This window comes from Callithrix jacchus, chromosome 4 (genome assembly GCF_049354715.1).
Source record: "Callithrix jacchus isolate 240 chromosome 4, calJac240_pri, whole genome shotgun sequence".
Classification (NCBI taxonomy): Eukaryota; Metazoa; Chordata; class Mammalia; order Primates; family Cebidae; genus Callithrix; species Callithrix jacchus.
Window position 1 is genome coordinate 11,073,095 of NC_133505.1, and position 18,023 is coordinate 11,091,117.

The 18,023-nt window shown below is 42.2% G+C and overlaps 1 pseudogene across 1 annotated transcript in view; it reads left to right on the forward strand.

Moving 5' to 3' along the window:
* LOC128931914 (eukaryotic initiation factor 4A-I pseudogene) overlaps positions 1–18,023 on the forward strand; it is a 100,083-nt pseudogene that overhangs the window by 20,203 nt on the left and 61,857 nt on the right. The window contains exon 3 of the transcript XR_013533675.1: positions 8,412–8,506. The product of XR_013533675.1 is annotated as a eukaryotic initiation factor 4A-I pseudogene (transcript). The remainder of the gene's footprint in view (positions 1–8,411; positions 8,507–18,023) is intronic.

The following is an 18,023-nucleotide window of genomic DNA, read 5'->3' on the forward strand; positions in this document are numbered from 1 at the left end:
TATGTGTGTTTCAGTTCCTGGACTCCATTCTGTTCCATGAATCTATCAGTCTCTTCTTTTGTGGCAATGTATACTGTTTCAGTAATTATCATTCCATAACTCTTAATATCTAGAGTATAAGCTTTCTTCAACAGGAAACAAATGATTATTTCCGTTAATTTTGGCCTTTTGCATTTTTATACAAATTAAAAAATTTTTTTTGTTCCAATGTCGGTACCAAATTTGCTAGGAATAAAACTGGGATTACGTTTATCTCCAGTTCAATTTGGGAAGCGCTGTTAGCGTTACAATATTGAACCTTCCATTTTGTGAACATGGTGTAACCCCTGCCACGTATTTATGTCTTTTAACGTTTCTTTCCTAACATTTTGTAGTGTCAATGCAGAGGTCATGCAGATGTTTGTTAGGTTCATATCTAGGTATTGGAATGTTCAATAAACTATTTTTGTTGCTGTTTTAATGTGTCAGTTGGACCAGAAGGCAGTTTCCAGTTAGTCAAACGCTTATCAACGTCTTGCTATGAAGGTATTTTTGCATATGTAATTTAAAGCCATTAACCACTTGACTTTAAGGCAGGGAGGTTAGCCTGGAAAATCTGGGTGGGCCTTATTGAACAGTGGGATGGCCTTCAGAACGGGGCTGAGGTTTTTCTTACAAAGAGATGAGATTCCATCTATGAATGACGACAGTGCTGGGCTGTGCCCGTGAGTTTCATTCTGCTCATAATCTTTCTGTCCTGATTGCCTGTACTAGGCATGTCAGACTTGCTTAGTCAGCCTCCGCAAGAGTGAGCTAATTTTCTGTAAGGCATTATCTATCTACCCACCTACCTATTTATCATTTTATCATCTACCTCCCACTGGTGCTGCTGCTCTAGGTGAACCGCATCTGATACAGATTTTGGTACTGGATGTGTTTCCAAGAGAACAGAATCTTTAGGATGAATTCTCTGAATTGACGTTGAGCAGTACCTGGAATGATATAGTCAAAGCATTGCTCAAATTATTGCCAGTGGCTGCCCCCAGTCAAATCCCAATACCTCAGAAATATTACGACACTTTAATGAAGGTCATTAGATACCAAGGAGCAAGGCCACGGTTTGCCCTGATTTGTTGGACAAAGGTGTTAACAGCTATGCTCTGCTGCTGGTGGTCATAGGCGCTGGATTTAATTTGAGAGAAATGAATGCTTTAAGATTCATACTCTGTATGAGGCTAGAGGTGCAATACCTTTTTTCTCCTTTTGGTATTGTTGGGAAGAATACACGGGTGGGGGATGATGGATACAGGGAGAAATAGAGAGGGATGGGCAAGCGTTTTCGGATGCTTCGGAATATTTGGTTCTATTCAGATCTTCACCACTTACTTTTCAGTGGCTTGTTTTTACTCTTCCGATGTCAAAGACCATATTAATTCACTCATATTCAAAAGCCAAAGAGACTTAAAAGCCAGACAGAATACATTTAAAGACAATTTGCTTGCTGTTTACAGCAGTCTAATAAGTATGAGTCCTCTCTTCTTGGAAGGAAGGATGAGCACGAGGAGCTGTAATGGGCTTGATTTCCTTGGCCAGCACAGGCAGAATGTTTTTGCATAGAGATTTGTGGGAACAGTACCTGCTGCATTTTAATTTTTACAGAGCCCGAAAGTATGTGTGAAAGTATGTGTGAGCTGAATGCTCACACCCCGTGTGAACCTTGCAATCCTAATCTCCAAGGGAAACAAGAACTTCATGGCTCCTAAGCCATCCCTGGAGCAAACATATCCAGGCAGAGCCCGTCTGTGAATGGGCAGGGACAAAGCATGCTGTACATAGAGCTTTACCCAAAGGACTATTTGGGACAACTCTAATTCCTAAAGCATGGGGTGTGATAGGGTATAGAAAATCTGTTAGGAAAAGAGGAACCGAACAAAAAAAGAGGGAGCAAGGACTGGCAGAACATTGGATTCGGCTTCTAACTACACTGAAGGAAAACTGTGTGAGAGTGAAGATAGCGTGTGCCACAGATGCAGCCGGGAGCAGCACAGGGAGAGGTGGCACCACAAATGCTGCTTTAACATATTGCAGTAGAAAGATTTCTGGCTCTTTTATTTTTATTTATTTATTTTTATTTTTTGAGACGGAGTTTCGCTCTTGTTATCCAGGCTGGAGTGCAATGGTGCGATCTCGGCTCACCGCAACCTCCGCCTCCTGGATTCAGGCAATTCTGCCTCAGCCTCCTGAGTAGCTGGGATTACAGGCATGCACCACCATGCCCAGCTAATTTTTTGTATTTTTAGTAGAGACAGGGTTTCACCATGTTGACCTGGATGGTCTTGATCTCTTGACCTCGTGATCCACCTGCCTCGGCCTCCCAAAGTGCTGGGATTACAGGTGTGAGCCACCGCGCCCGGCCTTCTCGCTCTTTTATTATGTCTCAGATAGAAACTTGAAGTTTTCTCCTTGGGAGATACATTAAATTAATATACATTTTGCTGACGTTGGGATTCGCAGAAGGCAAAGATTATTTGTGTTTTCATGTCTCACGACAATCCAGTGAGATGGAGCTGTCATTCCCATTTTTCAGATAAGCTAACTTGAGTCCAGTGACTTGTCTAAGATTCCCAGGGAAGCTGGGAGATACACCTCTTGAATATATTTCAAATAGTGTCTCGAGAAAATAATGAGCACTTTTATTTCAAAAATATACTTCTGTGAGTCTCTTAGCTTCTCTGATTGTCAGATAACATGTTGAGGTTGGCAAGGCAGGTGTTTGTGATGGTAAATGTGCCTACTTGAGGAAACAGGCTCAGACTGGAGTGACACCACTCTTCAGCCGCGGAAACTAGAAACCGTGGACTACATCCTTCCTATTCCATGGCCAATGTAGAGCTCCTTACACACTGTAACCTTAACCACCCAGCCTTTGTACCGTTTCTCTCCCTGCGATGGTTAATTTCATGTGTCAACTTGACTGGGCTGCTGGATGCCCACATATCTGGTAAAGCATCATTTCTGGCTGTGTCTGTGAGGGTGTTTGCAGAAGAGACTAGCATTTGAATTCGTGGATTAAGAAGAGCTACTCTCACCAATGTGGGTGAGCACCATATAATCTTTGAGTGCCCAGATAGAACAAAAAGGCGGAAAAGGGGCGAATCTTCTTGAGCTGGGACAGCCAACTTCTGCTCTAGAGCATCAGAATTCCTGCTTCTTGGGTCTTGAAACTCCAGGACTTACCCATTGGCCTCCGTGGTCCTCAGGCCTTGGACCCTGCACCGAATAATACCACTTGCTTTCCAGGTTCTTCTTGCAGGTGGCAGATGGTGGGACCTCTCATCTTCCACAATCATGGGAGTCAATTCCCATAATGTATTTTTCTTCTCTCTCTCTGTATATATATCCTGTTGGTTTATTTCTTTGGTAAACTGTAACTGATACACATCCTAACACCAAGTCCTGAGCCTGACCATTAGGCCTTTGAGAGAGGGCTCAAGGTCCACAGCTGGAACTGGGCTGAACCGTGGCTAGGGCCTGTCGAGCTCATTCCTAGAGCTGCTGGAAGAGGAGTCCACCTGATGCCTGACAGCTAGAAAAAGGCAACTTTCTCCCTGGGGTGGGGATCGTGGCGGGGGCAGGATAAAGCTGTTATGGGAATAATAAGTCTTTAGGGGGTGTTCCATAACAGATTCACCAGATGAACGGTACTGGGTCATAGCCTTTGCTTCAGTCATTTCTCAGGCTGAGAGAAGCCGTCACTTTCACTAACATAGAGGACTGCCAAAGTCTGCTGTGAAAGGAAACATCCATGTTGCTTTGTTCCACCCACGGGCTACTTAGAGTTAATGATTAGCCATCTACCATTGATTCAGCCTCACTAAGTGAGGATATGCTTTACTTACTTTGCCTCATTAAGGCCTCTGTGGTTATTCTAAGTAACAGAAGGGGAAAATGAGGCAGGACAAGGCACACAGGTGCGCCAAGTGTCCTATTTGGTAATGAGCCTGAGCAGGGCCTGAACATACCACATAGGAAGGTGCATGTTTGACGCCTCTTAATGTAATTTGCTTCTAGCCAGAGCAGGAAGGAAGGTCATTTAATACTGTACTTGAAAACTGATTTTTGCTCTACTAAAGATGCCACTACTGAATTTTCCCAGGGAATGAACTGAGTCCTGCTTTCTTTCTATTAATTACCTGTGCAGGCAGCCTTGCACTTTTAATATTGCCTCACACCTGAGACTCTTTCAAGGTTAGCTGACGGCATCCTAAGGTGAAGAAAATTCTTTTCAAACATTAATGCTTAATGGACTTCAGCTCAAAGCGACTGAACCTCGTACAGTGTACCTAGCACTGTTCTGCCCTCCTGAACCTCACCCAAATAAAGATAAATTAAAACTGCTCTCTAGTCTCCAGGAGCTTTTAGCCTTTGAAAGAAACATTATATTCAAATGAGGTAGTTAGACATTGTTCTAGACAGATACTAATCCGTTACAATAAATAAATAGAATGGTGCTAATAATGAACAATGATAAATACTTTGACAAAATGTGCTTAATACAAAGCAATGATCAGTCAGAAGAATGTCAGGTAGGATTTGAATAATTCCAAGGAATATTTGATAAGAGTATTTCCCCTGGTTTTAAGGGTAATTTTGAAACTGTTAATTTGTTGTATGAGTTGTTTTTTTTTTTTTTTTTTTTAAACCTGTATTATCACTTAATTGAAATGTTTTGGATGTGGGCTTAGGGAGAAATGGTCAAGAGGAGCCAATCATACACTCTGAATTCTGGATAAAGTCGGAGGACAAATACTGTTTCCTATGTGTCAATATTCCATGAATTCACACAAAGCATCAGTTCTTAGACTAGTCATTGGCGTATACTAAAAATTCAGCAAATATTAGATATCATTTCAGCAAATGCTCGACGTTATTACCTCTTTGATGAAGCAGTTTGGATTTCAGGGAACGGTTCAAACGACTGTGTTATATCATGCGAAATGTTTGATGATTGACTTGGGTCTCCTGTGGTACATTTTTCATTGCAAAAAATCATGCTTTTCCATTTTGTATTTTTGTCAGTTGAGTGTCTGCAGACAAACGCATAGCTTTGTAGCCCAGCTCAATAACTATACCCCTTCAGGTATTTTCTGGTATTTATTTCGCAAATCCATACATTTTTAAAAGAACAGATATCCTTTTTAGTAATTCAAAAATGTTTTCTAGGTACTTGTCTATATTCAAAGTCTGTTATCTTGCGTGAACATTCTCCAAAACATGCACCAGCCATTTTTCTCATATTTTGGGTTGTCTATATGAAATGTACTTATAGTTTCCCGCAGTATCAGTTTTCTTTGTAAATTTTCAACATGTTTCATATGCTTTGATAACAGATAATGCCTTGTTCTACAGTTACTTTCAAGAAAATAGCTTCTATGGTTTTATACCTTTACCCCATATTAAAAAATAGGCTAATAAGGTTGTCACAGGGAACTGTCTTTGTGTCAAACTGAATGTAGCATTTGAAGAAGCCATTTACAATGAGGAAGATTCCATTTCTGAGCACTGTTGATATTAAGGTGTTGAATTACCTGCCCAGGTAGTAAGTTTTCCCAGCCATTGCTGTCTTGCTCAACTGACTTGAATTTTGTAGAAGCTGAGTTATTTGCAGGTCACACTATTATGTGCAAGGTGATGTCACGTTTTTTGAAAGTTCTTTCCTAGTGAGGAAAACATGAATAGTAGACAGTAGAGGGAAACAAATTGCCTGTCGTGATGAACTCTCTAATGTGTATTTGTGTTCCTTTCTGTCTACTTAAAGTCAATATGAGGAAAATAATATGTTCTCAAAAGAATTTGGAAATAATGGAAAGGAATAAAAAATATTCATTGACAATCACTGTTAACATTTTTATGTATGTCCTTTGATCTCCTGTGTATATTAAAAAAATCATGGAGATATGTACATAACATTTTGTATCTTATTAAAATACAGGGTGGACTTGGTAGCTCACACCTGTAATCCCAGCACTTTGGAAGGCCAAGGCAGGCAGATCACTTCAGGTCAGGCATTCAAGACCAGCCTGGACAACATTGTGAAACCCCGTGTCTACTAAAAATGCAAAAATATTCACTGGGCATGGTGGCAGGTGCCTGTAATCCCAGCTGCTCAGGAGGTTGAGGCACAGTTGCTTGAACCTGGGAGGTGGAGATTGCAGTAAGCTGATATCATGGCATTGTACTCCAGCCTGGGTGACAAGAGCAAGATTCCACCTCAAAAAAAAAAAAAAAATCCCATTATAGTATTTTCCATCTGCCAGTCATTTTTTGTATAATTGTAACTAATGTTCATATTTATAAATATAGAATCCTGAATTTTACACTTGTCAGACGAAAGACTATACTCACATTTTATTTTCTTGTATCTGTAGTCATTTGGTCCATTATAGATTAAGAATCCATGGATAGAAAATACGTGTCTGTTTTAAGTCATTGCTACATGCTTCAAACATTCGCTCGGTGTTTGTTCACTTTATTTGTCTATGTCCATAACCTTTTGACAAAATTATATTGATCAATTTGTTTCCTATTCTAAAATATAAGCAAGGCATCAGAGCAATTTATTTCTTGATATTGCTCCTGCTCACTGTTTTGAAGAGGCCTAGCAAGAGAAAACTTAAAGCAGTTTTCCTAGGTTAGACTATCAACTGGGACCAGTAACTCCACAATTGCTGTCACAGAAGAATCCATACTTATGTCCAAAATTACATATATTATGTGACGGTAACATCTAAACTCAAGGAAGAGTTTTATGTTATTTAGATTACAATAGAGGCTTGATGGATACACCAAAATCTCAGAAATCACCACTGAAGGACTTATTCATGTAACCACACACCACCTGTTTTCTCCCAAACCCCGTGGAAATAAAAGAACAAGAAACAGGAGCATTTGTAAAATAATATTTTTAGCTTAATGTATTGCTAGGTGACTTTTTTGTGGGGCGGGGGGTGGGCGGTTGAGGCCGATACTCTGCACTGTTAATTTCACCAGTCTAAAAATAAAGCTCATGGGAAGCTCTTCCTAGATATGAACTGTGGTAATCAGGAGGTACCCGCATGTCCGCGCAGGACGTACATGGGATTGATTGCCACCTCCTATTTTGTTCAGCTTTATTGAGGCATAATTTACATACGTAAAATTCTTTTTTGTTCCTTTTAGATACAGGATCTTGCTCGTTGCCCAGGCTGCAGTGCAGTGGTATGATCCTAGCTCACTGCAGCCTCAAATTCCTGGGCTCGAGGATCCTCTTGCCTCCCAGGTAGCTGGGACTACAGGTACACATCACCGCACTGGCCAATTAACTGCTGTTCTTGCTGCCGCAGCCACAGTGTGCCAAAGTATTCATGATCAGCCTTGAATATGTAAGACAGTGTGTCAGTGTCCTAGCCTTGCTGGTGGTAGCTATGGGCATGGTCCTCTCTAAACTGAATCTTTTTTACACATTGTGGTCATATTATTCCAGAACCTAGATCCAGTTTTTTGTTTGTTTGTATTTTCTTTTTCTTTTTCTTTCTTTTTTTTTTTTTTTTTTTGAGAGGGAGTCTCATGCTATTGCCCTGCCTGTTGCCCATAGTGGCATGATCTTGGCTCACTGCAGTGGCATGATCTTGGCTCACTGCAGCCTCTGCCTCCCAGGTTCAAGCAATTCTCCTGTCTCGGCCTGCCAAGTAGCTGGGACCATAGGTGCATATCACCACGCCCGGCTAATTTTTGTATTTTTAATAGAGACAGGGTTTCACCATGTTGGCCAAGCTGGTCCCAAACTCCTAACCTCAGGTGATCCACCTGCCTCAGCCTCCCAAAGTGCTGGGATTACAGACATGAGCCACCCCCGCCCAGCCAGATCCCTTTTTAAAACTATCTTCATTAGTGCTTCTTTTTTATTGGATTCAAATGTCAGTAGATAGAAGCCACTAATGTATTGAGGCTTTACCTGGACACTGTTTACAAGGCATCTTTTCAGGCATATGTCATATTTGTGGATCAGATACTGACAGTTGCAAGGCACTGAAATGATTATATTGGATTGTCACCATTCAAACCCTTGAAATAGGATACCTGAGATAATGCATTCCACCTTCCAGCGAGTGTCTCATTCGATGATCAATGTATTATTCAGCATCAGAGATGATAGCGTACTCTATACTTGTCAAACTTACTAGAAATATATTGGTTCTAATTAAAGTCTTGCATTGATTTATCATTGGTTTTATTAATAGTAAACTTTACACCTGCTCTCAAATCTTCTAATGAAAAAAATTGCCTGTTTCCTAGACAGATTGAAGTTAAATGGTTAGCATAATTCCTTTGTGTGCGTGGAGGGAAAAGATAGCAGCTCATTGACTTTCTCCTTTGGTATGCCTTACTTTCAGGGAAACAAAGAGGAAAACAGCTACAGAAAGCAACTGACGTCCCTGCACAGGTTGGAGTTGATACGCAAATGTATAAACACCATGTTTCCATCTGGGTAAGCTATACGGAATCACTCCAGCAGGGGTTTGATACTGGATTTCCTTCTGTTTTAGCTGTGTTGTCATTTCAGAAGCTGTGAAACTAAGAATCTCTAAAAGATGTGTTAAGAGACTCAAAACCCCAGCGGAGAACTCTGTGACGATAAGCAGTCACACAAGAAGTAAACAATAGAGCATGCAACAGTGCAAGGAGGGTTTTACAGAATGGATTTACAAACTTGGGGTAGTATCAGTTCAATAGGACTTCTCTTACTCCTTATTGTTAACATAGTGCTTAAGGGACTTTTAAAGATGGTGTACAAACTGGATTAGTCCAGAGCTAGTTAGGGAATAGGTTTTTTTTGTGTGTGTGTGACAGAGTTTTGGTCTTGTCACCCAGGCTGGAGTGCAGTGGCACAATCTTCGTTCACCATAGCCTCCGCCTCCCGGTTCAAGTGATTCTCCTCCCTCAGCCTCCCACGTAGTTGGGATTAACAGGTGCCCACTACCATGGCCAGCTATTTTTTTTTGTATTTTTAGTAGAGTCGGGGTTTCACCGTGTTGGCCAGACTGCTCTTGAACTCCTGACTTCTGGTGGTCTGCCCACCTCAGCCTCCCAAGGTGTTAAGATTACAAGTGTGAGCCACTGTTCCCGGCCAGGAATAATTTTCTCTTTAATTTAGCTTTGTCTTACTTCAGTATAGGCCTAACTCAGAGATATCACTGCTTTGGTTCCAGACCACTGCAATAAAGCAAATATCACAATAAAGCAGGTCACACATTTGTGTTTTGGTTTCTCATTGCATAGAAGGTTATGTTTACACTGTACTATATTAAGTGTGCAATATCATGGCTTAAAAAAGTACATAATTTTAAAATACTTTGTTGCTAAAAATTGCTAAGAATCATCTGAGACTTCAGTTAGTCATAATCTTTCTGCTGGTAGAGTCTTTTTTTTTTGAGATGGAGTTTTGCTCTTGTTACCCAGCCTGGAGTGCAATGGCACGATCTCGGCTCACCGCAACCTCTGCCTCCTGGGTTCAGGCAATTCTCTCGCCTCAGCCTCCCGAGTAGCTGGGAGTACAGGCACGCACCACCATGCTCAGCTAATTTTTTGTATTTTTAGTAGAACGGGGTTTCACCTTGTTGACCAGGATGGTCTCGATCTGTTGACCTGGTAATTCACCCGCCTCGGCCTCCCAAAGTGCTGGGATTACAGGCTTGAGCCACCGCGCCCGGCCGCTGGTAGGGTCTTGTCTGGATGTGGATGACTGCTGGCTGGTTAGGTTGGTGGTTACTGAAGGGCTGAGATGGCTGTGGCAATCTCTTAAAATAAGACAACAGTGAAGTTTGCCACACATGGAAGATTTCTCTGTAGACTGTGACGCTGTTTTTTACATTTTACGCACAGAGACCTTCTTTCAGAATTGGAGTCAGTCCTGTGAAACCCTGCCCCTGCTTATCCAGCAAGTTTATGTGATGTTTTAAATGCTTTTTCTTCATTCAGCTACGTTCATCGCATCTTCATCAGGGAAAGATTTTATCTCCAGTGACGGCTTCCTTTGCTCATCCGTAAGCAGCAACTTCTCATGCATTCAAGTTTTCTTGTGAGATTACAGCAATTGTCACATCTTCAAACTCCACTTCTAATACTAGTTGTCTTGCTATTTCTACCACATCTGGAGTTCTTTCCTCCACCGAAGCCTAGAACCCCTCAAAGTCATCCATTGGGTTTGGAATCAACCTCTTCTGAACTCCTGTTAATGTTGATATTTTGACTTCCTTCCAATGATCGTGTTTTTATTTCTTGTTTTTGTTTATTGACTCAGGGTTTCACTCTGTTGCCCAGGTTGGAATACAGTTGCATGATTGTGGCTCACTGCAGCCTTAACTTCCTGGGCTCAGTCAATCCTCCCACCTTAACCTTCCAAGTAGCTTGGACTACAGGAACCACACCACCATACCCAGTTAGTTTTTTTTTTCTCTCTCTCTCTCCTGAAGACATGGTTTGGCCATGTTGTTCAGGCTGGTCTTGGTCTCCAACTCTTGGGCTCAGGTAATCCTCCCACCTCAGCCTCCCAAAGTGCTGGGATTACAGGAGTGAGCCACTGTGCCCAGTCATGGATGCTCTTAATGTTATCTAGAATGGTGAATCCTTTCCAGAAGGTTTTCAGTATACTTTGCCTAGATCCATCAGAAGAATCATTGTCTATGGTGACTATAAGATTTGAAAGTCAAAAGGACTCCTTGATACATGGGCTACAGGATGAATGCTGTGTTAGCAGGCAAGGAAACAGTGTTCATCTCCTGTATATCTCCATCAGAGCTCCTGGGTAAGCAGGTGCGTTGTCAATGAGTAGTAATATTTGAAAGGCATTTTTTTTTTTTTTTTACAAACGGAAGATCTCAACATTGGGCTTAAAATATTCAGTAAACATTGTTGCAAACCGGTGTGCTGTCATCCAGGCTTTGTTGTTCCATTTATAGAGCAGAAGTAGAGTAGACTTAGCAAAATTCTTAAGGAGCCTAGGATTTTTAGAATGGTAAATGAGCACTAGCTTCAAGTTAATGTCACCAGCTGCATTCGCCCCTGATAGTCAGCCTGTCCTTTGAAGCTCTGAAGCCAGTATTGACTTCTCCTCTCCAGCTGTGAATGTCCTAGTTGGCATCCTTTTCCAGCACAGGGCTGTTTCATATACACTGAAAATCTGCCGTTCAGCGTAGCCACCTTCTTCAAGGATCTCAGCTAGACCTTCTGGAAAAGTTGCTGCAGATTCTCTATCAGCACTTGCTGCTTTACCTTATAGTTTTATGTTACAGAGATGGCGTCTTTCCTTAAATGTTATGAACCAACTTCTGCTGGTTTCAAACTCTTCTTTTGCAACTTCCATCTCTCTCAGCCTTCATAGAATTAAAGAGAGTTGAAGTTTTGCTCTAAATTAGGCTTCACTTAAGGGAATGTTGTGGTTGGTTTGATGTTCTATCCAGACCACTCAAACTTTCTACATAGAAGCTATCAAGCTGTTTTGTGTTCTTATCATTTGTGTGTTCACTGGAGTAGCACTTTTTCATATTATTTTTCCATTACTTTTCCTTTGCATTCACAACTTGGTTAACTGTTTGGTGCTAAAGGGCCTTTAGCCCGTCTTGTCTTTAGACCTGCCTTCCCCAGTAAGCTCAATCATTTCTAGCTTTTGATATAAAGTGAGAGATGTGCAACTCTTTGTTTTACTTGATCACTTAGAAGCCATTGCAGGGTTTTTAATTGCCCAGCTTCAATTCATTGTGTCTCAGGAAATACGGAGACACAAGGGAAGTAGAGACATGGTCAGATGGCTGGTTGGTGGCGCATTCAGAATACACAGAACCACACATTTGTTTATTAAATTCACCATCTTATATGGATGCAATTTGTGGCACCCCCCCCCAAAAAAAAAACGCAATAGCAGCATCAAAGATCATAGATCACAGATCACCACAACACATATTAGAATAATGAAAAAGTTTAAAATATTGTAAGAGTTACCACAGTGTGACACAGATACACAAAGTGAGCACATGCTTTTGGAAAAATGTCACCAATAGGCTTTCTCAAAGCAGGGTTGTCACACACCTTCAATTTGTAAAAAGAAAATACAGTATCTGCTGGGTGTGGTGGCTTGTATCTGTAATTTCAACTGCTCGGTAGGCTGAGACATGAGTATTGCTTGAGCCCAGGAGTTCCAGGCTGCAGTGAACTATGATCACACCTTTCTACTCCAGCCTAGATGACACAATGAGACCCTGTCTCTGAAAAAAATACAAAAACAGTAACAACAACCCCCCCCCCACCCCATATCTGTGAAGCATTGTAAGGTACACCTGTACCTCCCAGAGGTTCTCATACATACAGTGCAATTAATTTTGGGGAAATTGAACCTAAGCATCCCTCATTAAAATTGAAATACAGAAAACCTATACTTTATGTAACTCTTCTTGTTAGCAGATCTCTGCTCTGGATCTTAGAATAGTCAAAGGAAAATCAGAAGTGAGTAAACTTGGAGATTCCAGGTCTTCATTTCTGTGGGATAGGAAAAAACCATCAGATCTTGTCTCATCTCCTGGTGGGAATCCATCCTTCTCATATAGCTTCGCTACCTGTCCCCAGTGAGGAGAAAGTGGCCTCCCTGTCTTTAGGATCAGTCCTACCTTAGAAAGGAAGGGCTGCATTGATTTAGCTGTAACAATTATTTTCTTTCCTTCTTTTTTTTTTTTTTTTTTTCCGAGACAGAGTCTTACTCTGTCCCACAGGCTGGAGTGCAATGCCATGATCTCGGTTCACTGCAGCCTACACCTCCCGGGTTCAAGCAATTCTTCCACCTCAGCCTTCTCACTGGGCTTACAAGCACCCACCACCACACCCAGCTAAGTTTTGTGTTTTTTAGTAGAGATGGAGTTTCACCATGTTGGCCAGGCTGGTCTTGAACTCCTGACCTAAGGTGATCTGCCCATCTCGGCCTCCTAAAGAGCTGGGATTACAGGGGTGAGCCACTGCACCCAGTCTAGATATGATAGTTCTAAAGGCTGTTGATACCACTCTGATATGGAACTCAGTTATGGGAATCGATTAGCCCCTGGGGCCCAAGTTTCTGTCCTGCTAACAATCCCTCTTACCATAACTTGTAATGAGGTAGGTCCCGGTTGCTCTGTGATCTTAAAGTAGAACACCAACATAAAGAAAGGCAGGAAGAAAACACAGCAGCAGATAGAACACAGAAGTGCCCGGGCTTTTCCTGGGCCATTCTTCATGGGCATCTTTGTGCCCAGCACAACTTACTTCAAGCCCAGGGAATGAATCCTGTTCCAAGTCTCGATTTCAGGTTGACTTCCTCATTTTGTGGTTCATCTAACCTGCTAATCTGATGAAAAACCAAGCAAGTACCAGAATCTGGCTTTCCACCTAGTGCTCATTCTATTAAATCCCCTTGTGTGGCCATCTGAATGGAAACCCAGATGGGACTTCACTTTAGTATTCACTTATCTGCTGTTTGTTTTTCTGACTATTGAACTTCATGATGCTGGAAAATGAAGTTCTGTTTACTTATCTTAGGAGAGAAGTTGTGATTGGGTGGTTACTGATGGTCTGTTCACTAGAGGAGACCCTTCAAGCAGGAATGATTTGTTTCATGAGACTGATCTTGGTTTAGGAATCAGAACCCTGAACCTTCCGGTCATGATCTTCGGTTGACCATTTCAGTGTTGGGATTCACCAAATTACAGTTTTTACAAAGGCACTAAACAGGGAGTGGCAGGGTATGAGAGGAATCTTGCTTAGTGAGTCTTTGCCCTGATTAAGAAAGGAAAATCTGGCCAAGGGTGGTGGCCCACGCCTGTGATCCCAGCACTTTGGGAGGCCAAGCCGGGTGGATCACCTGAGGTCAGGAGTTTGAGACCAGCCTAGCCAATATGGTGAAACCCTGTCTCTACTAAAAATACAAAAAATTAGTGGGGCGTGGTGATAGGTGCCTATAATCCCAGCTACTCAGGAGGCTGAGGCAGGAGAATCACTTGAAGCTGGGAGGTGGAGGTTGCAGTGAACCAAGATCGCTCTCTGTCAGTCCAGCTTAAGCAACAAGAGCGAAACTCCATCTCAAAAAAAAAAAAAAAAAAGAAAGGATAATCGTTGTTAACTAGCACAATTCCTTTGGGTCTGTGCACGCAGAAAGCCCCAGTGAATATTCTCTTAAGCTCATTGTCCTTACCAGGATCCTATGGCAACATGATTGTCACATGACCTACTTTAATTGTTCAGGAGGCTAGAAAGCCAGTATCCTGATTTTTTACTTTATAGTAAGAGGCAAGCATGAGAAAGGAGGTTAGGAAATGGTTGTCATGTTTACCACAAATAATTTCCTCGTTTCTCCATTCATTCACCTTGCCAGACAGGACCTCTGGCCTTCTAGCTCATAGTCATTATTTCTTCATATTTACTCCCTCATGCGGTTGGATATACTTTTCTCCATATACATTTAGTTCTTTAGTATTTCTTTCTTTTTCTTTTTTTGAGACGGAGTTTCTCTCTTGTTACCCAGGCTGGAGTGCAATGGCGCGATCTTGGCTCACCGCAACCTCCGCCTCCTGGGTTCAGGCAATTCTCTGGCCTCAGCCTCCTGAGTAGCTGGGATTACAGGCACGCGCCACCATGCCCAGCTAATTTTGTATTTTTAGTAGAGACGGGGTTTCACCATGTTGACCAGGATGGTGATCCACCCGCCTCAGCCTCCCAGAGTGCTGGGATTACAGGCTTGAGCCACCGCGCCCAGCCTAGTATTTCTTTATTACTAATGGGATAAAGTTCAAATTCCAGATGAAAGTATCTGAGATCCTTTATGCTTGGGCTCTGCCCTTGTTTCCAGCCACCTCCATTTACATTCCCTTAAAGACATTGGGATGCTACCATCTGGAGATACTGTTTTTTTGTTTGTTTTTTTGAGATGGAGTTTCGCCCTAGTTACCTAGGCTGGAGTGCAATGGCGCGATCTCGGCTCACCGCAACCTCCGCCTCCTGGGTTCAGGCAATTATCCTGCCTCAGCCTCCTGAGTAGCTGGGATTACAGGCACGCGCCACCATGCCCAGCTAATTTTTTGTATTTTTAGTAGAGACGGGGTTTCACCATGTTGACCAGGATGGTCTCTATCTCTTGACCTTGTGATCCATCTGCCTCGGCCTCCCTGTTTGTTTGTTTTTTAAGAGCTTTGCTCTGTCACCCAGGCTGGAGTTCAGCTGCGTGATCTTGGCCGGCTGCAACCTCCGCCTCCCGGGTTTAAGCAAGTCTCGTGCCTCTGCCTGCCAAGTGAGTAGCTGTGACTACAGGCATTGACTACCATGCCTGGCTAATTTTCTCTGTTTTTTAAAAGTGGCAGAGTGTCTCAGGCCCATGTTGCCCTGCAGTATAGTTGGCATTTAGTCATTAATCAAGATAATCTCAATTAGTATCTCTTGTGAGAAGCCTTCCCAAGGCCGTCCCTCTGTTAGTACTGATTATGCGTCATCATAATGGTTTTCTTACCTGGTTGTCTTTTTCTACACTTGAAGACTTCTCATCTAGTGGGGCCAGCAGACATGGGAACAGTGCCTGGCCCAGGGGGAGCATTGAATAGATGTGCTGTGGAGACTGAGAGAGGCTGAAGGAGAAGAACCATCTTTTATGATTTTGTCATTTTTCCTGGTAACGGCCCAACAGAGTTAATAACCCTATTCAGTTTGTTTGAAAAAACTAATTTGATTAGTTGATGAACCAAATGAGCAAAAGACATTTTTTTAAACCTTGTAACATCAGTGGAGAGTTATCCTGATGTCGGCTTACCACTTTGGTCATTATATAAGATCCTGGCTGCCCAATATGCCATAGTGAACATAGCCTCTCCTTTTCCGCTCACTTCTCCCAAGACTGTGTCTTTATGTGCTTTGTGTGACGTCCTCATCTTTAGTTTTCTTTCTTCTGACTTCCCCACCAACAATGGTAATTTCATATTCCTCATTGCTTGTCTGTTCATGTCCAATTCACACCGTCATCAGGTAGAAGACACTTCTCTGCCTCAGTGGAGTAGGAATAGTCTTTGTATCCAAAAGCCAGGATAAATCTGAATATTCTAGCACAAAAACCATTTAGTATTCACAGCCCTGACCTCTGGCAAGCAGATTTTGTGCACAATGCCATGAAGCTTGATTAATCGAGGAATGAATTATTTTTTCTCCACGGAAAATAACCTGAAGACTATTTAGTTTTCTTATAGACTTTTTATTCTGTTAAAAATGACAATACTGAATTCACATTGCTTAATACATACAAATATGGATCTCAGAAAATTCTCTGGTTTGTTTTATACCTTTCTACAGGGTGTGAGTATCCCCACAGTATCTATAGAAGTTGTCAGGGAGACAGACCATCATAACAGTAGTGAGTCAGCCAGCTTGCTTCATAACAGGTAAAAGAATATCTCCAGTATAAGAGGACCACCAAAATAATGGAAAAGCTAAAAGTAAAATGATGTATCTTTAGATACATACATTTTTTGAAACAGAATTTCGCTCTTGTTGCCCAGGCTGGAGTGCAATGGTGCAATCTCAGCTCATTGCAACTTCTGCCTCCTCGTTTCAAGTGATTGTCCTGCCTTAGCCTCCTGAGTAGCTGGGATTACAGGTGCCCACCACCACTCCCAGCTAATGTTTTGTATTTAATGGAGATGGAGTTTCACCGTGTTGGTCAGACTGGTCTTGAACTCGTGACCTCAGGTGATCCACCCACCTCGGCCTCCCAAAGTGCTGGGATTACAGGCATGAGCCACCGTGTCCAGCCCATATTTATTTTTAATATGCAAACATGTTTATGTCAGAGCTAGTGAAGACTCTTAGAAATACAAGCCCATCAAATTTTGAGTACTTGGGCAGGGTTATATTGGATACTAGTAACAACAACAGAAATCCTCTCTGACTGATTTACTTGGAGGCATTTACAAAGCAAAATTGGGAAACAAGGGAAGTTTTACTGTTCTTATTCTTTCACTAAACACTTACTTGGGGTGACTGGGAAAAACCACATCCTTTAGGAGTTAGTCAGATGTGGGATGGAAGCCGTGTACTGGTGGTGTGACTTTGGGGAAGCTGCTTAGTCATTTTAAACTTTGGTTTCTATGTCTGTAAAAGACAGGTAATTTTCCTTATCTCAAGGGTTGCATGGGTAGGGGTACTCAGTGGTAAGTACTCAGTACGTGGTGGTGACCGTTACTATTACTACTGTCACTGCCTCTCACATGCCTTGGCAACTGCTTAAGGCACAATTGAGCAAGGCACAATCCTCGCTCACAAGCAACTTTCACTTGGCCCAATCCTTGCTAACGAGGCACTTTTCACCTAACTTGGGGTGGAGGACCGTAAACAACTAATTGTATCGTAAGACAGCATAATTTTAGGGTGACAAAAAGGGTATAAACAAAACATTATGGGATTAGAGAATGGGTAAATTTGGACTACATGGAGACAACAGAAGAAGCTTCTTGTGGATGAGGAATCTGTGCTGAGCCTCAGAAATGAGCAGGATCTTCATAGAGAAAGGGGAAGGGGACCGATTTTGTTACACCAACCTGCTCTTCTCTTTAGCTTCTTTGCTCACGGCGGTTTCTACCTCATGCTTCCTCCTTTCTATACCTAGTACCCTCCTCAGAGAAGAATATGATTCTATTGTCTATAGGGGAAATATTCTCTGTGGTTAACATTGTGTGTAACTGCTGTGTGGAAACCATATGGAAGCCTGTATGGTCACACGGAACTGGTGTGTAGTAGTCTGTAAAGGTCAGGAACCTGCTGGATTTGAGTGGGTAGCAGTCACCTTGGAAAGAGTGTCTCAGGCTGGACTGCCAAACCCCAGAGAGACAAATCCTGGTGGGCGACAGGGTGTTTCTTTTGGTCTGACCCATGAAGTTAGTCAGATGTGAGAGAGGTGTCAGCACCTTCCCTATAGAGATAGATTGGTTATGGGGAGTTATTGGGGAGCC